The following is a 24474-nucleotide window of genomic DNA, read 5'->3' on the forward strand; positions in this document are numbered from 1 at the left end:
TCCACTAAGCATGATTTACTATCGATCTTCACATAAACATTAATATACTTAATATTCAAAAAATTAGAAATTGAACCTTCTAAAATAAACAAATCAATTTAGTAAAGAAGACTGCACCAGAAGCTAAGACACAGCCTTCCTACGTCCTTCCATTCTACCATTAAATCCAGATATCTGAAAGTCTTTTTTCAGGAGAAGAACCGACAACGATTTCTTTTTTTAAAAAAAAAAGTTTTCGACTCATATCACAACAAGAAATTCAATTGGTCTACATCTTGATCCTAATTGGATCGAAGTTTTTGAAATATTACTCATCTCAATGGTAGGTATCAAGCAGCCAAGCTAAGCCACATCTTGCAAATATCTAGAGCTCAACAATGATTTACACTAGTCAAGGAGAAAGGAAAAAGCTCAGATTTGGCTCGGCCTGGCTGCTTTGGCATATAGCAAGGCTAATGATCGAAGCATTTTTCACATCAAGAACAGGATAGAAACTCCAGGTAGAATTGAAAATAATCATTCAAATAAGAAACATAAGACAATCTAAACCATTAGTCTTTCATCATCTGTGTAACAAATATACCTGTATCAACCACAACTGATAAATGATCCCATTCCTTGTTGACAACTTGTGATAAAAAACAGGTCTGAAGCTGTCGGCTTAACTAAGTCATCAGAACATTAGTTCTGTGTCCAAGTGACCTGAATCCTTCAACTTGCTGCACTGATCATGTGGAGCTTCCAAAGTTTGAGCTTTCTGCCAGCCACAAGTAACTTGCCGCAGTTACATGAAGTCTTCTTCCAGTTCTTGCAGGGATTTGTTGGTCGATGCAATCTGTTTGTTAGATGTCATCTTTTCTGACACCATCAGGCCCTTGTAGCTCCTTACCTCTGCCTGTCTCTCCTTCTCAAGCCTCTCCATCTCCTCTCTCCGTTTCTGCAAATGTCGGGATCACAAATGAGCTTTCTAGAGAATTATTTATTTACTGCTGGCTTTTTTCCCCCATAAAAGGTTGTGATCGTCCTCTTCAAAATAAAGCATCATCCAAGTTTTTTTTCCAAATAAGATGGGGTTTGCTATCACTCAAAACTCTAAATCAAGAAGGTTCCACGAAAGGATCAGATAATCTTTATGACAGTAGGTCAAGTTGATGTTAAATCTGTGATAATTGGTCTGCCAAATTCCTCACCAGGTCAACTTAAGAGAGAAGTCTGACAATGAAAACTAGACGCTAGTTGACACGAAGGGGCAACAGTCTTACTGGTCACTGCTTGTGCTCATCCAACCAAGGAGCATCCAACCCTTCAAAGTTCACTCGGACTTGGGAAGGACCAAATAATTAATTATTAAAATATCACAGCAAGATCCTCCTTAAACATGTCTCTTCTAAGAGCCATGTTTGATATTGATCTTAGTCAACAATTATAATGTTTTCCACAGATTTTCTTGTTGAACTACTTAACGTCTTTGTGGTAAAAAGGTACTCAAGGACATACTTTCTCTCTTAACTGAAGCTTTCTTTCTGCCTTTTCAGCTGCATTAACAGCTTCTCGCTCAGCTGCACAAGGAAACAGGTACAAATAAATTATCATATGTTTTAAGTATAGCATAACTATTATATAACCAAAAGATGCAGAGGAAAGTCCAAGAAAGGCCATCAATTTTTTGTGTGAAAACAAAGGATAGCAGCTATTTCTACTTTTAAGATTATAAGAATTAAATGTGTGTTGGGGGGGGGGTGGTGGGGTTCAACATACTCCAACTATAAACTGGTACAGCAAAAGTTCTCATTCTTTAGATTCAGATCATATTCCATTCATGCTTTCTTGACCCATTTCAATCACTGACATCACACTTAGAGTATGAACAAGAAGGCCTCATTAACTAAAAAGTTGTATCACAACTTAAGCAAAATCATATGTAAAACTTAAGCAAGATTGAGTAAATTAGTATTATGCATTATACTTGATTATGTTGTGTTAAACATATTTATGAATGATAAAATTCTAAGAGAGTATTTTTTTCTCCATGGGATCAAATGATCTAGCACCATCATGCAAAGTCACAGGATATGAAATTATAAATTGCCTATTTACAAACCTCAAAGCATAACAATCCCCTCTGGCAAGTTTTCTCCTAAGAATTATATGGATATTAACGATAGATATTTCCATGCTATGACATCATGCTTTATTATTTTGTTGGATTGGGTTGGTTTTGAATGGTGGGTTATTTTATGTCTTTGGGATGGGGGGGGGGGGGGGGGGGGGGGTTCCAGGGTGGGGGGCATACATGATTTGTAGCATGCTCCATAAAATGTGTGCTTATCAGTTCATATATGCATCACCTGGCATCAGCTACTAGGCATTCTATCAAGTCATAACAAATGATATCAGGTAATACAGGGCAACATATGGTTGGTCCACAGATGCAAATGCACAATGTGCACACCCACTAAATTGCATCTTCATGTTAGTTTTCAGGCTTAGGGCTATTTGAAAGTACACCACATAACAGGAATGATCTATCAACAACCAGCACAAGTCGTCACCACCCTTAGAATGATAGATTTACCTAGCTAGATCCAACAGCATAATGAGTGTTCAAGGCATACCTACCTCCACCAGAGAGGAAGTCGAAGTAGTTTAGATGAAAAAATAATTAGAAAATCATATTGTACTTTAGTCAGTCGTTCTCTAGCTTTCTAAACAATGGTACCATGCCAACCTTGGACAGGCACAAACTAGCTAAAATAATGTTTAATCCTTGGCTTATAGTACTATTTTCATGAGACATAAGCCTGCTTAATGACCTGTCCATGACTGAACTATTTGACATTTTTACAGCTTCAACTTCAATCCACTCTTTCCTTCTCTTTTGTTTTAGGGAGTACACCAGCATTTGCAGGGATTTCCGAGTCCCTTTATAATCTGCAATATTAATTGTAATGATGTCATGTCTTTCTTAGTAGAGAAGCAATGATGGTTACCCGAAGACATCTTCCTCCTATTATTTTTATTAATTGTGTCTGTATGTATACACTTCAATTCAGATTGTTCAAGGTGCCTGTTGGCTAGTTAATAAGTTTGTACATGGAACTTGTAATTTTAGTTTGAATCCATGTTTAATATTTTTTTCTGCAAAGTGAGACCACAGCAGAAAACTTATAGTCAACTGCATATTTTTAAATTGCAGATGATGCAGTAAAAACTTGTAAAGTGTTATGTGAAGTTATTGGAAAGATCAATCAAGAAGGAAATGTCTCTGGGTTAGGAGAAGAAGCTATTCAACTTCCTGAAAAGAAAGCGACTACAGGAGAAGCAGCTGCAATAGAAGATGACCTAAAACTGTTACTTCTGAGCAACCAACCATTCCTTAACCGTGCACAAGAACTTTTCAGTGTTGATGATAATGGACATTCATACTATCAGAATAAAGGCACAGATGAGGTTGGAAAGAGAAATGCTAAGCTCTTCTTGGACATTGCAGCAGAGCTGATGATGTGCAAAAGCCACCACCAGAAGCACTTGATTCATTCATCACTTCAAGCCCATTCGTCGGGCAGAACAGTATATTACACTATAGACCTGTTGGTGGAGGAAATTGGTAACAAGATCAGTAAACTGACTAATTACAGTACAGTTGGTGATGATGCTACCACAGATAGCCTTTATAGAAGACTGGAGAGGGATCTCAAATGCAAGGACCCAATGATAAATGCCATGTGGGACTTTGGCTGGGTGGATTGGGCTTGCATGGAAGAGACAGACCAAGTTGCAGGTGAATTAGGAGAATATGTCTTGGCTTGGCTCATCGAAGAGGCTGCTATAGAATTAGTGTATTAAAAAGGCTTTTATGTTTTTAGGGACCTTAGGCTATGTTTGTAAATCGAACAACTGCTAACTTTTCTATTTTACACATGATGCAGCATTCTGTAGTCCGAAAACATTCTGGTTTTATGGGAAAACATAGAACAATATAATCAATCGAAAAAGAGCATTGAAGATCAGTTAAGGTGTTGCAACTGTCCGAGTGCTATTTGAAAAGGTTGTTGTGACTTGCTTAAAATGTGAGAGTTTCTTTTTGGCAAGCACCGGTGGTGATCAATTAGCATAAATCTTCATGATTCTTCTTATGAAAATTATCTCTTGTTGGTTTAGACTTAATATTTTATCTCTTTTTCATGAAGTATCAGGCCTGGAAGCTATATGACAGGCAGCGCTTGCGTTTGTTCTTTGAGAACTTAAAATGTGCTTAATCTGTCTGTCTACTTGTTTTACATGGTTTCTCCATTTACAGGAACAACATCCTGGATCAAATTTCATTTTTATTTTTGATATCAGAAGGTTAATTCATCTGGCCAACATGATGCTGTCATGATTATTGTGCTTATATATAGCTTCAGTTTCACAAAAAGAGTGGTAAATCCCACTCAAACCAAAGCCAACATGACTAATCGTCGGTTGAATGGGCCTTTTTTGGTAAGATTTGAATAATTTCTTCAAAATAGTATATATAGTTCTTTTGGAAATCTATGCCTTAGACCTTACTAGTTCTTGCAAGTTGGATGGGCCTTCCTAGCCGAGGAAAATGCTGCTGCTTTGATGAAAAAATGACGATGGCTAAGAGTTAATATGTTTTTAAGGCTTCGATGTGACAGTTGGATTAATGTAGAGACCTGTCTTACCAATTTGGTTTCCAGTGGGCTTTCTCCTCTACTGCTAGTTCCCAGGCTAGAAATCTGAGTTGCAGGATGGTGTGCATTGATTGAAGCCAAGATACCACTCGCTTTGGCAACAAAATAATATATAAAGGCAGCGATAATGAGCTTTCAAAGCATGGCTCACTGAGGCGGTAATTGTGATGGCTTGAAAGAATGAATTTGGAGGAAAGCTTTGTAGCAGGGATGTTAAATTTGGATGGAGAAATGGAGCGTTATGGAGAAGCATGATGAGACGAGGAGAGAAGATTGCTTTTTGGAAGGGGGGCAGTATAAAGATTTAAGAAATAACCTAAATAGAATGGAATAAAAACAAATGCAATAAAAGCTTCTTATTTTCGGTTTTCTGTTCCTTTCGTCAGCATCTCCTCTGCTGATTAGTCTTGTAGCTTGTTTCTTCAAAAGAGGAAGCAGCCTTGTTTCTCTTATACAGTTTTATTTTATAAATTCTGGGTTGCAGCTCTGCTGCTTCCCAATTCATCAATAGAAAAAAAGGGCGCTAAGCTAAAGCCATGCAAGTATGCAATTTCTATTTGAAGCTTTGGGTCGAGATGGCTGAGAACTAGATGAAAGAGAGAGAACTTTGATGGTTGTTAACTCGGACACTTCCAGGCTTGCAGTCTTATTCCTTCGCCACAAAGCATTTGGTAGCATCTTATTTGCATGATCATATATCTTTATGATCATATATCTTTATGATCATATTGAGGCGATGAGCCATTGGTTCTCTTTGTGTTGAGCAGCCATGCCCGCACAAAAGAACTCTAGAATGTGCATACCAACTTGGAATCATTTGTATAATAAATGAATTGGCAAAAAATCTACTTCAATTTTAGTAAATTTTTAGCTCATTGGCAATTGTCATTACATAGCTATGCTGTATCTTTGCATGATAGCAGCCAAGGTGACCCAATCAATTCAGTCTTGCCTGCATGCCTCCTGAACAAAAGTGGTAATGTAAAATATGCAGCATATATCTAGTTGATGATCTGACATATATCTTCGCTAATCTAATATAGATCAAGTAATTTCTGATTTATATCAACACTCTTCAAGTCTTTAAACACTATTTTTGATAAATAAATCTGATCCATGTAACTGTCCCGATAGATGTGGTCTGTGCATGACTATGTGCATTGCATGCAGGACATCTATTATGTGCAGATTTAAGACAGGCATCAAGAAAAGGAGCTTGCATGAGTTCTCAAAAACCTGTAGTTGTACAGTTGTGCCGGAGATCAAAGACGGATATTTGTGGAGCTGGGAAGTATTCCCCATCGAAGATGTAGAGCTTGTGATTGGGTTTTGTCGCCCCGGGTCTGCGATTTCTTTTGCTCATTGCCCACTCGCTATTGATCATAATGCCCGGGAGAGCAACGTGGCTCGTGGTCTGATCTCTGATAGTACGAGGATTTGGGATAGAGTAGATAGGGCTGGCGATTCGTGTTCAGGGTCGTAAATAAGCTGTATCGATTTGAGAATATAACACAGGTTAGCTCAACTCGAATATGATTTATTTAAATGAATTGACCTATGAAATACGAACATAATATAAATATATACGGATTGACACGATATAATTCATCTGATATGATTAATAATCATATTGACGGATCAAATGAATACACAACTCGTCTAATTATTTAATTTATTTACAAAATTTAATTAAAATAATAAAAATTTAATCAAAAAATTAAAATAATATAAAAATAATTTAGTTACCTGCTATGCTAATTTATAGTTCTGAAAACCATCATTGTTTATTTCAGATTAGGATTATAATTTTTTAATTTTCTTCGTTGGACCTCGAATAATCTTAAAATAAATATGTTAAATATATTTAAACATGTCGTGTAATCCGTTAATCTATTTTAACCCACTTAATCAAACAGATCAAAATAGATTATACCCGCTTAAGATACAAATTTGTCATATCGTAAATGGGTTGATTCGTTAATGATCTGAACTCATGTATTCTAAATCCAAACCCATCAAAATATGTATTATGTCGTGTTTGTGTCAATGGGTTATGTCGAAAATTACCAATCTTAAGAGGAGCCATTGAGACATCGCTTGGCAGTGGGCTCAGCTCTTGAGTTCACTCCTTGGCAGTTCCCTTGGGGGATTATTCGGACCAATTAGTAGGGGATGAAATGATCTCTAGCAAGGTCAGTGAGTTGTAATCTTTGATCAGGGGCTGCCGAAAGGCCAAGACTTAGGCTGGATGTGGATGGAGACTACAGGTACATCCCAAAGTGGCCCTTTCCATCTGCAAGGTTGGAGGGGATCGGTTGCCTCGTAGGAGTATTTTGCACTACGAGGGTGTTGCTGTGACTCCCTTTTGTGACCTGTGTGGAGATGCAGTGGAGACTGTTGATCATGTTATCTTCTTCTCTCATGTTGCCCAAATTATTTGAAGTTGCATGTTCGACTTGGTTGGCGTTTAGTTCCCAATCTTGGGATAGGGAGGTATTCATCCATTTCATTGGTCGAGAGAACCAAACAGGAGCCCCACGATAAGAGTTGATGACTTGCTTATGCTACATTGCTCATTACATTTGGGGAGCCAGGAATAGCAGGATTTTTGAAAGTATCCAAGATAATCCATTGAGGATGATGATTAGAGCCATGGCTGAAGCCACTGCCTTAATGAGGACTAGGAGTTCCGAGGGATCCTTGATAGCTGGAAAATTGGGATCCCACCTCAATAGTTACTATGTCTCAGGTGATCCAATCTTCATAGGAACCCTATCACTCAGCTTCTTCAAAATCAACTTCGATGGCAATATAAAAGATAGAGGACAACATAGTGAAACCGGATTTATTATTTATGATGCAAGTTTGAGATGGATTGCCATTAGGCTTGACAATGGATTGAATCGGGTATAGGTTTGGATCGATCCGAACCCTATTCGATATCTCATTATTTTGATCTGAACTTGATCCATGATCCGGCGGGTCAATACCTTTTTTATCCATACCCGATCTGATTGGATGTCGGATCATCCGATCGAATGCTCAATCCACTTAAATGAGATTTGTTAGATGAAAATAGAAGTATTGAATAAGAACCTACTACTATTCTTCAATCTTTGAAATTTTAATCAAGTCTAAAGACTATAAGATCTATATTTTATATAACCAGACTATATTTTTATAATATATATGCATAAGATTGGATTAGATTCGGATCGGGACGGTCACTATCTGAATCTGATACGATCCAAAATATAAATTTATCAGTTTTGGATTGGATCGGATCGGATCAAAATTCGATCAATATTAATAGATTGGATTGGAATGAGATATGTTTGGATCGGATATAATTGTCATGTCTAATTACCACTAATGGCCCCTTTCTTTTTGATTCATGGATACTTCGGGCAAAGTTGAAAGCTGCCTACGAGGATTTGGTGTACGTCGTATCATTCTAACAGCTAATAGAGTGATCTCTGAAGGCAACTCCCGGACGGTAATTTCTTAATTGTCTTCTACTACCAAGCCCTCAATTGGCAATCATTCCCCACCATCTGATACTCCGAGACTCACCATATGCAGTGCTCATGTTGTTCGCTAACTTATAGAGAGGAGACAGTATAGCTAATTGGATGGTGTCCTACATGGCCAAGCACATTGAAAGTATGCTTTGGCTGCAGGAGCTAAGATTCCGCATCGTGTACACGACAATGTCGGATGCTTTTGGATGCATTTGTGCCAGGCTATTGAGTAGCCGGTCTCAACCAAAAAAAAAAAAAAAACAGAAAACTGCTCACCAGCTGGCCTCAACCAAAAAAAAAGACAAAAACTGCTCACCAGCTTCATCCTCATCCATCTGACCCGTCCAAGAAAATAATCTACGCCAGAGGCCTCGAACAATACCACGGACGATACGCGTCATGCAAATGCTTGTCTAAAACAACAGCAGCTATTCTAAGGAGAACATCTGATCCGGGATTCGATATTCGTCCCCTTATTTACCGCCAGCCTACTCTCGCCGGCGAAATGAAACCAACCAAGTGCCGAGTGGAAGAACGAGGAACCGAGGACGACAGAAACCCTAACCCTAAGCCTTTTTCTTCTCTTACTACGCCGCCGCCGGCGATGGAGTCTCTTGGCGTCCTCCTCACCTTCCCCGCGAACTCGTACCTCGAGGAGGAGCTCAGCAAGCGGTGCAAGCTCTTCCGCCTGTGGGAGACCCCTCCAGAGAATTGGCGGCAGTTCCTCCGGGCGAACGCCGGCTCGATCCGGGCGTTGGTGGGCACTTCAACGGTCGGGGCGGACGCGGAGATGATCGACGCGCTGCCGGCGCTGGAGATCGTGGCGTCCTGCAGCGTGGGGCTCGACAAGGTGGACCTCGCCAAGTGCCGGGAGAGGAGGATCCGGGTCACCAACACCCCCGACGTCCTCACCGACGACGTCGCCGACCTCGCAATCGGTCTCGCCATCGCCACCATGCGCCGGATCTGCGAGGCCGACCGCTACGTCCGGAGTGGGGCGTGGAACGCCAAGGGTGATTATAAGCTCACCTCCAAGGTTTGGGAAGGATTCTTCTTCTCTTCTATTAGGATTCTTTCATGCAAGTCTCAAAAAAATCGTGTCTTTTATTAAGAATTTACATCAGATAGCATGACTACTGTTGTGCTTGCTTTCGTATTTCTCCTCCTTTTTGGGGTTTCTATTATTGATGGCTGGCTGGCTACTGTGAGCTATAGTGCCTGAGATTAGTAACCGGCTGGAAATGCTGGGGACCATAGGGATCCCCAGGATGTTTTGAACTGGTCAATGTTGCCAAGGTGGGAAGAATGAATGGGATGTATGGATATAGCGAACAAATGTTGCCGAGATGGTCTGTTGGGCATCTGGAGTGGTTTAGTGGGCAAGTAGGCGGCTGCTTATTTGGGCTCATATCTACAATTTATTTTTAGCTAGTGTGTAGCAATTAGTTGAATTAAAGTTTTTGAAGTTATTTGATGCTTGCAGTTAGTTGTTAAACTATATATCACTTAGAATATTATCATTGTTTGCGCAGTTTACATACTTTTTATAACGTAAGAATGAGAATTTGTTATCATATATGTCTACTTAATGCATCCTGCCAATCTCTTATTTTTCGGTTCAAACGCAACCTAAAATATTCTAGCTTATTCAAGGAGAGGACAAAAGGGGAAGATGTTTCAGCCATATTGCCATAACTCTCGAAGAAGAAAAGGAAGAGACTGCCATCTAATTATTGATGTCTGATTGGTGATTTTCTCCCATTACTTTTCCAGTTCTTTTTTTGTTACCCCTTTTCATCCTATTTCCTTTTCTCTTTCCTTTCACCTCCATGTCCTCTAGATCTCTATCTTTTCGTACCCATATCCGTCCTCTACTTCCCTCCCCCCCCCCCCCCCCCTTCTTCTTGCCTATGTATCATGTGGGGGATGCAAAGATCAAACGCAAACTATGATGCATACGAGAAGCATAGGGGCTGAGGGGAGACCCTTGGGGTTTCGTATGACCCACCATGTGAAGAAATTTTATTCATAACTCAAAGAAGATGCTTTATTGAATTTGTAGGTATATCTTTCTCTATTTACGAAGCCATCAAGAATAATTTGTAAACCAAGACACTTGTAAAGTACTTCCCAACCAACATCATACCACCTAAAACTTCTAATTCAGCCAAAAAATAAGATAAAATTTTTATTAAAATGACACAAACTCAACACTAATCCAATTTTGGAACTTTAAGCCAAACTTTTGACCCTCCAAATCACCAAACTAGCTGAAACTCAAAATATAGAACTTGTTGGACTTGAAGTTAGCTTCAAGACAACTACTATCATATCCCAAAGGAACATTGTCACGCCCCAAATCCGGGACATAACACGGTCATGCTACCGAGGGATGGAGCCCACGATAACACGAAGTCAATCCATCATAATCATCTAAAATTCATCAAATAAAAAAAATTTCAATTCTATTATTCATCAAATAATCGAACCAATATTGGTTCAGAGCATCTAAATCCAAAAGCAAGTACTAATCCGAATCTCAACATTCATAAATAACTACAAATCCATGATTATAAAATAAATTAAACTTCTGTTGCCAAATTTTTCAGCTTGCTATGTCGATCTTCAAGCTTGGATTCCTTTTGCCGATTCTAACCTTATTTCTCTGTTCAAACAAAAAGAAAACAAAAAGAATATGAGTTACACTAGCCCAGTAAGTAGACTTCCGCTTCCTTACCGGATCAAGCATAAGTTTTCTATGATAATGCATCATTTAGCAAATAACAATTATTGCGAAAATAAATATTTCATAGAGCATATAATAAAACAAGTTATAAGCTCATCATGCATGCATAAATCATGTATATTTCACAATTATGAATCGTAAATCATTTTCATCATGTATTCATGTCATGTTTCAAAATATTGCTCACAGACATTCGTGCTAAGGTCACTATTATACCCGTAATAGTGCCATGTTTCTTAATCGACAGAGTTCTTAATTCATATGCCAACTTTATACCCACTGGCAGGACCATGTTTCGTGTGGATGCTAGCTCCGGATGTCGACCTTCCCGAAGAGATTCATTCATAGCCATCTGAGAGCCTTTGAAATCATTATATCTTTTTCTTAAAGCATACATATACATAGATGAAAAAACAATAAAATGCATACTTCATGATTATGCTATTTTCATAAGACATATTCATGAAAGCAATGCTCATAATAAAATATGCTTTTTTATATCACATATGCCGATCCTTAATTTTACAAAAAAATATGATTTCATCAATAACAATTCTTTGCATGAAAATATGATCATTTAAAAATAAGGAGCATAAGATCTACTTACCTCGATCATCCGGGACCTTTTAATCTTCCTTAAAAGAATCGGATAGTTCTATTTAAAATATTAAATCATCAATAAATTTTATTTCATATATTTAATAAAATAATTAAATCATCAATAAATTTTATTTCATATATTTAATAAAATTACAATATAAAGAAATGACCGATTTGGTGATCAGTCCACTAAATCTCTTCTTTCGGCTCTAAACCGATCTAAGGTCATAGGTCCCTAAGTCCTTAGGAGTGGAGAAGATAGCCTAATAAGGGATTCATAGGATTTCTTGGAGAGAGAATTTTTTTTTAGAGAGAGAAAGTAGAGAGAGAAAGTATCCAATTCTAGAGAGAGAGACTTTAGAGAGGGATGAGAGAAACTCTCTTTTTTTTATATATATTTTTTTATTTTTATTTTTATATATTTTTTTTCTTTTCTTTTTCTTCTTTTCTTTTTATTATTATTATTATTATTATCATTATTATATGATTATATATTTTCTTTTTCTTTTTCTTTTTCTTCTTCTTCTTCTTTTCTTTTTCTTTTCTTTTTTTTTTTCCTTTTCTTTTTCTTTTTCTTTTCCTTTTCTTTTTCTTTTTCTTTTTCCCCCTGTGGCCTTCTTTGGCCGGAACAGGGGACCTAGAGGTCCCCGTTCCCTACGTCGGCCGTTCACGGCCACCCCTTGCCCGGCGGTGGCCGGCGGCAAGGGCGGCCTTCCCCCGATTTCGGAGGGCCCGTACCGGCGGTCGGGGATGACCGTCGGTGTCGGAAAATCAGAGAAAGGAAGAGGCAAAAACAGGGGTTTTCTTTTCCAGCAAAATCCGGCGACACCCGTCGCCGGCAATCGTGCCCACAGGCACGGGAAAGAAGGGAGAGAAGAGAGGGAGAGGAGGGAGACCTTACCACAACCTCCGGTGACCCCCACCGGCGTGAAATCGCGGCGAGCACAGGTCGAGGGGCCGCGGCTTCAAACGAGAAAATCGAAGAAAAACTCCGGCGATCGTTGGTGACTGTTGGATCTACACTTAGAGGAGAAGAGGGGGGTTCTTATAGAGCTCGTCTTAGGGTCTTTTAATGGTCCTAGGACTCCGATTTTTTATCGGAAATGGGAAAGAGGAAGACTCCGTTCCCTGTTTTTTTTTTTTGGGCTTAGTGAGCTTTTGGTTTAATGGGCCGGGTTATCACATTCTACCCTCCTTAAAAAAAAATTTCATCCTCAAAATTTAACATACCTTCATTTTCACATAAGTGTGGATATCTCGTCTTCATATCATCTTCAAGCTCCCATGTGGCCTCTCTCTCTTCACGATTACTCCAATGAATCTTTACATACGGAATGATGCGCCGTCTTAGAACTTGCTCTTTTCGATCAATAATTCAGAGGAAAAATTTTTCATAGGTTAGATCTTCATGAACTTGCAATGGCTCATACTTTATCACACTGTTTGGATCAGGTATAAATTTTCTTAGTGGTGAAATATGAAAGACATTGTGCACTTTAGATAATTCTGGTGGTAAAGCTAGTTCGTAAGCAACATCTCCTACTCGGCTCAAAATTTCAAAAGGCCTAATAAATCGCGGACTCAGCTTGCCATGTCTCCCAAACCTCATGACATTTTTTGTAGGTGATACTTTTAGAAAATTATAATCACCAAAGTGAAATTCCAATTCTCTTCTTTTTCTATCTGTTCAACTCTTCTGTCTATCCTGTACTGCTTCAAGTCTTTCCTTGATCAGATAGATTTTTTCTCTAGCATCCATCTATTATCAGTAAAATCCTTCCTTATTTACAACTAACGTATTTCATAATATCTTTTGATTTAAAGGATTAACATTTCTAATCAATTCAGACCATCACGCTTTTGCTGCGCACTCTGATCTCAACTTATCAAATTATCTAAGTCTATCAAAAATATCTTTGTATGTTAAATCAATCAAAGATAGATCCAACTTTCAGATTTCATATACAATTTAGGATAAAATTTAAGATTTTCTTGTTATTACTATCTCTTAGGCATAGTACATCAAAATTAAATCTTCATCCACCTTCTATGTTTGAACTTATTACATAAGCTTCACCACCCCTCAAGAATGCAATATGTCTAGAATTAATTTGAGTTAACCTTCGATTTACCTTACAATCATTTAGACAACTTCCAAACTAACTTTTCTTTAAAAAAAAAATTAACATTAAAATCAGCAAAGTTATCATGTCCTTTATCCATATAGGTTTAGCATTCCAATGTCATCGAATATATCCAATATAATATATCAATATCTTCCACTTCATTCTAGGGACAACACTTCTCGTACTCAGGTCAACCTTGCTAATTAAAATCTATAATATAACTCGTCAATTCTATTATAGACATCATATGCCACTTATGCATAAATTTCATCATAATACCTATTGATTCGAAATCAAATAATTGAATTCTTTCTTTTATATCTATCATGTTCCTCATGATCTTAGCCTCAAGTTCAAATATCACTAAAGTCACAATCCTGAATAATGGTAACCTTAAGTTCAAATACTACTTAAGTCATATTCTCTAGTGATCATAACCTAAACTTTATATCATTCTATCACGTCCTTAATGATCATAATCTTAAGCTATGATATTATCCATTATACTCCACTTGATCACATCCTATTGATCATACATAAAATTTTGATATCACTTTATAATCTCAATGATCTTAAACCTAAGCTCTGATATTATTCTATCATATCCTAATCATTTATATCATTTATATCATAATCCCCAATGATTATAACCTAAGCTCTGATACCATAAAATGTCACGCCCCAAATCGGGACATAACACGGCCATGCTACCGAGGGATGGAGTCCACGATAACACGAAGCCAATCCATCATAATCATCTAAAATCCATCAAATAAAAAAAATTTCAATTCTATTATTCATCAAATAATCGAACCAATATTGGTTCAGAGCATCTAAATCCAAAAGCAAGTACTAATCCGAATCTCAACATTCATAAATAACTACAAATCCATGATTATAAAATAAATTAAACTTCTGTTGTCAAATTTTTCAGCTTGCTATGTCGATCTTCAAGCTTGGATTCCTTTTGTCGATCCTAACCTTATTTTTCTGTTCAAACAAAAAGAAAACAAAAAAAATATGAGCTACACTAGCCCAGTAAGTAGACTTCCGCTTCCTTATCGGATCAAGCATAAGTTTTCTATGATAATGCATCATTTAGCAAATAATAATTATTGCGAAAATAAATATTTCATAGAGCATATAATAAAACAAGTTATAAGCTCATCATGCATGCATAAATCATGTATATTTCACAATTATGAATCGTAAATCATTTTCATCATGTATTCATGTCATGTTTCAAAACATTGCTCACAGACATTCGTGCTAAGGTCACTATTATACTCGTGACAGGATCATGTTTCTTAATCGACAGAATTCTTAATTCATGTGCCAACTTTATACCCGCTGGCAGGGCCATGTTTCGTGTGGATGCTAGCTCCGGATGTCGATCTTCCCGAAGGAATTCATTCATAGCCATCTGAGAGCCTTTGAAATCATTATATCTTTTTCTTAAAGCATACATATACATAGATGGAAAAACAATGAAATTCATGCTTCATAATCATGCTATTTTCATAAGACATATTCATGAAATCAATGCTCATAATAAAATATATTTTTTCATATCACATATGCTGATCCTTAATTTTACAAAAAAATATGATTTCATCAATAATAATTCTTTGCATGAAAATATGATCATTTAAAAATAAGGAGCATAAGATCTACTTATCTCGATCATCCGGGACCTTTTAATCTTCCTTAAAAGAATCGGACAGTCTTATTTAAAATATTAAATCATCAATAAATTTTATTTCATATATTTAATAAAATTACAATATAAAGAAATGACCGATTTGGTGATCAGTCCACTAAATCTCTTCCTTCGGCTCTAAACCGATCTAAGGTCATAGGTCCCTAGGTCCCTAGGAGTGGAGAAGATAGCCTAATAAGGGATTCATAGGATTTCTTGGAGAGAGAATTTTTTTTTAAAGAGAGAAAGTAGAGAAAGAAAGTATCCAATTCTAGAGAGAGAAAGACTTTAGAGAGGGATGAGAGAAAATTTTTCTTTTTTTTTATATTTATTTTTATTTTTATATATTTTTCTTTTCTTTTTCTTCTTTTGTTATTATTATTATTATTATTATCATTATTATATGATTATATCTTTTTCTTCTTCTTCTTCTTCTTCTTTTCTTTTTTTTTTCTTTTCCTTTTCTTTTTCTTTTTCTTTTCCTTTTCTTTTTCTTTTTCTTTTCCCCCGTGGCCTTCTTTGGCCGGAACAGGGGACCTAGAGGTCCCTGTTCCCTACGTCGGCCGTTCACGGCCACCCCTTGCCCGACGGTGGCCGGCGACAAGGGCGGTCTTCCCCCGAGTTCGGAGGGCCCGTACCAGCGGTCGGGGATGACCGTCGGTACCGGAAAATCAGAGAAAGGAAGAGGCAAAAATAGAGGTTTTCTTTTCCAGCAAAATCCGGTGACACCCGTCGCCGGCAATCGTGCCCACAGGCACGGGAAAGAAGGGAGAGAAGAGAGGGAGAGGAGGGAGACCTTACCACAACCTCCGGTGACCCCCACCGGCGTGAAATCGCGGCGAGCACAGGTCGAGGGGCCGCGGCTTCAAACGAAAAAATCGGAGAAAAACTCCGGCGATCGTTGGTGACTGTTGGATCTACACTTAGAGGAGAAGAGGGGGGTTCTTATAGAACTCGTCCTAGGGTCTTTTAATGGCCCTAGGACTCCGATTTTTTATCGGAAACGGGGAAGAGGAAGACTCCGTTCGGGAGTCTTCCTCCCTGTTTTCTTTTTTTTTTTTTTTTTTTTGGGCTTAGTGGGCTTTTGGTTTAATGGGCCGGGTTATCACAAACATGTACAACTCAAGTTATGTCCCTGGAAAGAGAGCTCCCTTGAAAGACCAGAAAATTAAGAAAATCCTAATTCTAACAGGAAGCTTGATCTGCATCAAAATATTATCAGAATATATGTCGCATTCCCCATAGTTGAGGAGGAATATTGCTTGGTGTACCTTAGTGTAAGCTCCATTATGAAAATTTTAGATTAAGAAGTGTGTGCAATTTCAAAAGACTATTAAGGTGGAACTAAAAATTAAATGTTGCCAATAATCTGCATGGCATACTAAACCTCGACCTTTATGAAGCTCATTGGGTAATCTGGTGGACCTAGAATACATGGGTTACTTCATATAGTTTTTTCTTTATTATTATTATTACAAATTGGTTACAAAGAATCTTCTTTGTGGTTTATAAGGCTTATGATATTTTATATAAAGCAATGAGAAGTGACAGGTCAACACATGGGTGCTAAATAATGATAGCCTCAGAACTATCAGATGTTAAGGACTAGCTTTCTTTTGGTCATGTCTTGTTATTGTATGAAGTGTAATTCAGATTTGCAAAACTAGTAGGTATTCCATATACTCTCTCACCCCTTCCTCTCTCTCTCTCTCTCTCTCTGGTATCAGGGTGACCATGGCAAAGGAAAGCTTAGACCTAGGTTTCAGAAACAAAATGGGAAAGAAATAGAGGTGGTGAACACTATTCTATGGTAGTTGGGCGAAGCAAGGAAGCTTTTTGGTTTTGATGGAGCTTCCAGCACCATTTGCTTATTGTAGGCAAAGAAATTGTTAGTGACTAGGGCAAAAAAAAGCATTTTCTGTGTTGTTAACATAATTCATTTTCTTGACATGCGTTAATGCCATACCATAAAAATAATCAACTGTAAATAAGATAAATACAAGTTATCATTCTATCATGTTAGCTAGTATATTTAATATTAGATAATAACCAGCTGTCGGATCATCAATTTAATGGTCAAGCAGATTAGATAACTGCTTAGCAACAAAGCAGATATGTAAATGTCTAATATAACTAAAATAGCCTCTTTTTTGGTTAAATGGGTACTGCTTAAATGGTACAGAATTGCATGACTGTTTAAGTGGCTGTTTTTGATAACCTGCCTTTTTGTTATATTTAAATCTTTTTTAATGATGGAATTGTGTATGTTCAACTTAGTAGCCCAATTATACTGATTAAGAAAATATCACATTTGTCGTAAAAGATAATTGTAAAAATATCATCTTATAAGCTGAGGGTCATAGTCATATCAGAAATAAGGTACGTCATTTCTGGAAACCTTGGTGCCTTATTAGGTTGATTACAGCCTCTTTCCTGTATTTTAAGGTAGTGCCTTTTTCTATGTTTAAATCTTTTGTTTATGATGGAGTTGTGTGTGTTTAAATCAATAGCTCAGTTATACTAATTATGATATCTTGTCATAAAAGATAATTAAGGAATGCCATCTTGTAAGCTAAGAGTCATAGTGCACATCTGAAATTAGGACGATTATTCCTGAAAAGCATGATGCTTTGTTAGTTGAAACATGTCCTGTTTCCCAAATTTTACGGGGCGTCAGTATCCTGCTAGACCACACCAAATCTTGAATATTTCAAATTCTATCTGTTGATGTGCTTATCCGAACAGGAGCCCTTTAACTGTCATTCTTTCTTAATTTCAGTTGCAGATGTTTGGTAAGATAAAAGATGGAATATTTGAAGGTCTGTAAGTTGTGAATCAACTCTGGGTCTAGGATGGACCTTCACCTGTCACAAGAGACAACTTTAGCAAATTATAATGAGGACTGCTCCTACATGTCCGAATTCTAATTAGATTAACTCCACCTCACATTGTAAAAAATTGACAAATTTCAGTAGGACTCCATGCATTCGGTTTATACACTTATATGCATGTAAAAGTTTAAAAGATAATTCAACCAACAATGAGTTATCTGAAACAAAAACTGTTCATGTATAGCATAATGTCATAACCTAGTGAATTGTCAAATAGGGGTTTGGTGTATAAAACTTTGTTCACTGATTGTTCATATTAATGTATTGCTACTAGCTTTTGTAGGTCATTGCTAGCAAGCTATGTTTATGTGGCTCTGTGTTTTTCCTTCTACTTTTCCTACCTTTTCACATAGATCCGAGCTCTTCTTCTTGGAGGAGCCTTCTTCACTCCCTTCTTTCTAATTTCACAAAGCATCCATTCAACATTTCTATCCCACCGCCTTTTATCTTGTTTGCTTAGACTCTCTTCATTCCTTCACATTCATAACCATCCAAAACAGTGGGCCTCAGTGCTGTACTGTTATACTCGCTCTCAAGTCACTATGCCGTGCATCCATTCACATAACACCCGGAGAAACACCTTTCTATATCAGCTGCCTCGCTCTTATTGTATTAATGTATTAGATTTGCCTTTCATGCATATCTCGATTCCTTAAGGGTACACATAACAAAACAATCGCAATGTCATAGTTTTTAGTCATCCATTTTGAGTGTCCCCAATAGAGTTTCTTTCCACCAAGATCAATTCAAATATAAGTGCAATATTCGTTGGTATGCAAACTACCACATCTGTTTGTCGGATGTGTATCGCCGCACAGCTTTCAATTTTACTGGGAAATTGAAAGCCATGAAGGTAGAAATGCTGCATCTCTCTACGCAAGTTTGAGTACCACGAAAACCATTTCCGACAAATGAAAACCCCCATCAGACATGCTGCACTAAGAAAAGATTTTAGGTTACATATCTTTTGCACTCATGTCATTTAATTTAAGAAACCTGTATTCGAATTTATACCCAACAGTCACCATGTCATCATTTTTTTTCCCTTGCAGTTCAGTGGCAAAACAATTGGTATAATCGGGCTTGGCAGGATTGGTTTGGCCATAGCCAAAAGAGCTGAAGCATTTGATTGCCCCATCAGCTACTACTCGAGATCAGAAAAGCCACACACAAACTACAATACTACTCAAGCGTTGTTGATCTGGCTGCTAACTGCCACATTCTCATCGTAGCATGCGCATTGACAGAGGAAACCCGCCATATTGTGAATCGTGAGGTTATGGATGCCTTGGGTCCCAAGGGTGTACTTGTGAACATTGGACGGGGACCTCACGTAGATGAGGCAGAGCTTGTGTCGGCACTAATCGAGGGCCGGCTTGGAGGGGGCGCCCTCGATGTGTTCGAGCATGAACCCCATGTTCCTGAGCAGCTATTTGGATTGGAGAACGTAGTGTTGGTGCCTCATGTGGGGACCGCGACCTGGGGAACTCGCAAAGAGATGGCAGACCTGGTTCTTGGGAACTTAGAGGCACATGCGACGAACAAGCCCCTATTGACTCCGGTGCTGTGATTGCTTGCATAAAATACAGTACGATTTTATTGTTTCAGGGAGTTGGTGAAGGATTTCATTGTAAATTTGTTTACTTGTTCCTCGGTTCAAAACTGATGTCACTTAGCCCCCTGCATGCTATGCTTATGAAAGTGTGCAGCTGGAGTCCATTTGTCATTTTTATCCTGGATGGATTTTTACTTCCTGCGGTAATGCCGTTGAGGTTAATCCTATGGTTCTCCTTGCTTGGAAACATCTACAGCTTCTGTAAGGAGGGTGGCTCTGTTGGCGATACCATTTAATTCCATGTCCATGTTGTACCTGTAATTCCGGGCGTCTTTATCTCTTTGAGGGTGCAGGAAGCCCACAAATGTGATGTTCAATTTAAGACTTGGATTTCATGCCTGTGCAAGTTCCAAATGACTTTTCCCATTCTGTTGCTGCATTTTCTTTTTCTTTTTCCTTTTATTCTTCTTTTTTTTTCTTTTTAGGTCTTGAATGCTAGCACTCTACCCTTCAGAATCAAGATGTTTTTCTTGGTTCCAACACGAACTAAAATTAAATCATCAATAGATTAAGCCGGAGAAGGGTGGAAACTAGCTCTGAAGCAGATGGAAGATTTATCCTACTTCATTGCTTATAATTGAACTTTTGTTTTGTACATCGAGGAGGTTTTTCGCTTGAAACGCAAAATCCTAGCCAAGGATGGGAAACTCAGAAGGAAAAGAAATGTTTATTGGGCACAAAAAGAGGAAAGAACCTGAGTCTAGGCAGCATCAGCCTTATAAGATGGAAGCAGAGAGTGGCAGAGGCGGGCTAAACAGGAGTAAGAGCAGCAGCTTTGGAGATGAGGAAGTAGAGGAAGGTGCCTCGCCTGTGGGTGAAGAAGCAGCCGAAGTTGGAACCCACCACGCAATGCCATCCAGGCCCATACCTCATGTTAAACTCCTGCCACCGTCCCCCCCGGCATAAACAACATGGTAATTAATATTAATCCAGGATGCGAGTTGCGAAGAACAAAGACAGGAACTGGAGGTGAATCAGAAGGGTTATCACCTTTGAATTCTATGGTATAAAGAAGATGATGATCAGAGAGAGAGAGAGAGAGACCTTTTTGATGTGAGTGGCGCCGGCGATGCTTTTGCAGTCGAGGACATCAAAGAGGTCGAGGGCTTGGGCGGCGCAGGACATGGCCTGCAGCAGCATCTTTCCGGGCATGTCGGTATCTGTAACATCCCGGTCCAGAATCAGCCACAGCCCACAAAAAAAAAAAAAAAAAAAAAAAAAAAAGAAAAAAAGAGAAAAAAGAGAAAGAGAAAAATAAAAATAAAAATAAAATAAAAAAAAGAAGAAGAGAGAAAAATCTTTCCTCTCTCCTCTCTCTACTTTCTCTCTCATCTTTCCTCTCTAGTACCTGATCAGAGAACTGAAGAAATTTAATTTGTACCTATACAAAATTTTATGAATTATTGTTGAAATTAATTGTTATGGATGTTAAGGTTGTAATATTTATTTTTGGCCCTGCATATTCTTTAGGGCTTGCTCTAAGGAGTGTGCGGCCATCACGTATCCGACCCGGGTGTTGGGTTCGGAGCGTGACAGAATGGTATCAGAGCATAGGTTATGATCATTAGGGATTATGATATAAGTGATTAGAATATTACAGAATGGTATCAGAGCTTAGGATATGATCATTAGGGATTATGATATGAGTGATTAGAATATTACAGAGTAATATCAGAGCTTAGGTTATGATCATTGGAGATTACGATATAAATGATTAGGATGTGATAGAATAATATCAAAGCTTAGGTTTAAGATTACTAGAAATTATGAAGAGATATTAAAACTTTATGTAAGATCAGTAGAATGTGACAGAGTGGCATCTGAGCTTAGAGCTTAGGTTACATTCATTTGGAGACAATGATACAAGTGATTAGGATATGACAGAACAGTACTAGAGCCCAAGTTTAAGGTCACTAGGGATTGTCATATAAGTGATATCAAAACTTTGGGATTATAATCACTAGAGTATGATTGATAATATCGGAGTTTAAGATTTTGATCATTAAAGGTATGATAGAATGATATTAGAGTTTAGGTTATGATCACTAGGAAATATGATTTAAGTGGTATTTGAGTTTAAGGTTATAATTATTTAGAATTGTAATTCTAGTGATATCTGAACTTAGTTTATGATCATGAGGAACATGATAGATATAAAAGAGAAGATTCAATATTTAGATTTCGAATCAATAGATATTAAGATAAAATTTATGTATAAGTGGCATATGATATCTATAATAGAATTGATGAGTTATATCTTAGATTTCAATTAGTAAGGTTGACCTAAGTATGAAAAGAGTTGACCTTGGAATGAAGTGGGAGGTATTGATAAGTTATGTTGAATATACTAGAGGATTTTGGAATATAAAACTTATATGATTGAAGATCATGATATTTTTTTAATTTCGATGATAATTGTCTAAGCATTATGAATTCTGGACTTATCAAAGAGAGTTAATTAGGGTATGGTCTAAGAAGAAATTACATCATATGAGAGAGAAATATTTTTGAACACTAAACCCATAAGAGGTCATATATGAAACTCAATTTTAAATGAAAAATATACTTGAATTTTATTATGAGAATATGAGATACACATCTTGGTGAAATATTTGGTTACTTAAATATCATATTCTGAATATGATTCTTTGATCTTTCAAGTTGCATTGAATTTCAAGTCAAAAACTTACCTTTCTAAGTGGTTCAAAAGTATTTTGATATTATTGTTAAATTAAAGAAGAAAATTTATTGTGTCAAAGAATGATATACAGGTTATGATAAAATTTTTTAATAATTCATATTACTATCTTTGGATTAGATTTTTTTTTGTGATTATTGAAGATGGTGAAGTGTATTAATTATTCAAGTCAAAGTTCGAATTTTTAAATTAAATTAAGACATCTTGCTAATGTTAAATTTTGAATGACTTATACAAGGGACAAGATTTTGTATAGATTTATTGATTAATATTAAGGGTTGTGATGAAGGAAGTTCTATAAGAAATAATCAAGTTAATTCTATTTATAAAGATGTTGGCTTGAGTTCTTCTAATTTGTCAAGTTAGAATTAATTCTTTTAAAAAGAAAGTTTGATTTAGAAATTATCTAAATGATTGTAAGGTAAATCTAAAATTAACTCTAATTAATTCTAGATATGTTGGATTCTTGAAGAGTGATGAAACTTATGCAATGATTTCAAACATAGAAAGTAGATTAAGATTTAATTTTTATATGCTATACCCGAAGGTAGTAAAAATAAAAAAAAAAAAAACTTAAAATTTTGCCCTAAGTCTTATATGAAATTTGAAGGTTGGATCTATTCTGCATTGATCTAACATATAAAGATATTTTTATCTTTGATATAATTATATAAATTAATAAATTAAGATCAAAGTGCGCAGCAAAAGCATGGTGGGTTAAATTGATTAGAAATATTAATTCTTTGATTCTGAAGATATTATGGAATACATTAGTTGTTAATAAAGAATAATTTTTTTATCTGATCATAATCGGATAATTTTTGTTAGTAGGTTGCTTCATTGTAGATAATGCCAAGAAAGTCTAGATATCTCAAGTTTATTAATAGCTTGATAGTTCTGATATTAGTTCAAACTTAGAATGTCCTGACATAGATCTCATATTTTTTTTTAATCTAATATTGTTACTTGAACTAATATAGAAGATTGAGATTTCTCTTAAGATGAGAGTCTACATATAAAATTTATTGGAAGGTCAAGAGAAGAAAGAAATCGATAATCATGAAGAGTGTCCAATGTTCGACCTTTCTTTATTTACTTTCTATCAAAGTTAGTCTGAGATAATTATGAATTTCGAGTGAAAGGTATTAGATAAATAATGGTAGTATATTAATACAAGTTCAAAATATTACAGTTCTTCAAAAAAGTTGAGAAATCAATAAGAAGGGATGAGTTTGAGATTTCAAATAATTTTTGTTATAACAAGATCATGAGAAATAAAAGACATTATTGTAAGCTTGAGAATGATATGAAGAATGTATACTTTGAAATATGTCTCAACAACATAACTTAATTTCGAGGACGAAATTATTTGAAGGGGGAGAGAATGTAACACCCCGGCCCAGAATCAGCCACAGCCCATAAAAAAAAAAAAAAAAAAAAAAAAAAGAAAAACAGAGGAATCGGGAGGAAGAAGACTCCCATTGAGAGTCTTCTTCCCACCATGAAAAGGAGAGAGGAATCCGAGTAAAAAACGGATTCCTCCTCTATAAAACCCCCTCTTCCCCTCCTAAACAACCCATAGTGATCACCGGTTCTCTCTCTCCTTTCTCCTTGTTTTCTCCGGTTGAAGTCAAGGTCTTCCGTACTTGTGCTCGCCGGAAATTGGAGCTGACGACATTGTCGGAGCTCGAGGTAAGCCCCTTCTCTTTTTCCTCTCCCTCTTCCCTTTCTCCCCTGGCCCAAAGCCTCGCTGCCGGCCACTGTTTTTGCCGAAAATCAGTCGCGAAAGAATCTCCCTGTTTTCAAATCTCTTCTTGATTTTTCCCGACCGAACCCTGCCGCCGGCCGTCCGCTGCTGGCCACCGTCGGCCGAACCCCATC

General features: G+C 37.1%; 2 long non-coding RNA genes and 1 pseudogene across 2 annotated transcripts; 1 reads left to right on the top strand and 2 right to left on the bottom strand.

Annotated features, from left to right (window-relative positions):
• Positions 1–501: 501 nt before the first annotated feature.
• Positions 502–2999, bottom strand: LOC140856602 (uncharacterized). Its single transcript, XR_012140008.1, has 2 exons — positions 1498–2999; positions 502–937 (listed from the first exon to the last, which is right to left on the bottom strand). It is a non-coding gene; the product is annotated as an uncharacterized lncRNA (long non-coding RNA).
• A 5499-nt stretch (positions 3000–8498) lies between these two features.
• On the top strand, positions 8499–20264 carry LOC140856603 (hydroxyphenylpyruvate reductase-like; annotated as a pseudogene).
• A 184-nt stretch (positions 20265–20448) lies between these two features.
• LOC140856604 (uncharacterized) lies at positions 20449–21049 on the bottom strand. Its single transcript, XR_012140009.1, has 2 exons — positions 20940–21049; positions 20449–20777 (listed from the first exon to the last, which is right to left on the bottom strand). It is a non-coding gene; the product is annotated as an uncharacterized lncRNA (long non-coding RNA).
• Positions 21050–24474: the final 3425 nt, after the last annotated feature.

Source organism: Elaeis guineensis, chromosome 3 (assembly GCF_000442705.2).
Source record: "Elaeis guineensis isolate ETL-2024a chromosome 3, EG11, whole genome shotgun sequence".
NCBI classification, from domain to species: domain Eukaryota; kingdom Viridiplantae; phylum Streptophyta; class Magnoliopsida; order Arecales; family Arecaceae; genus Elaeis; species Elaeis guineensis.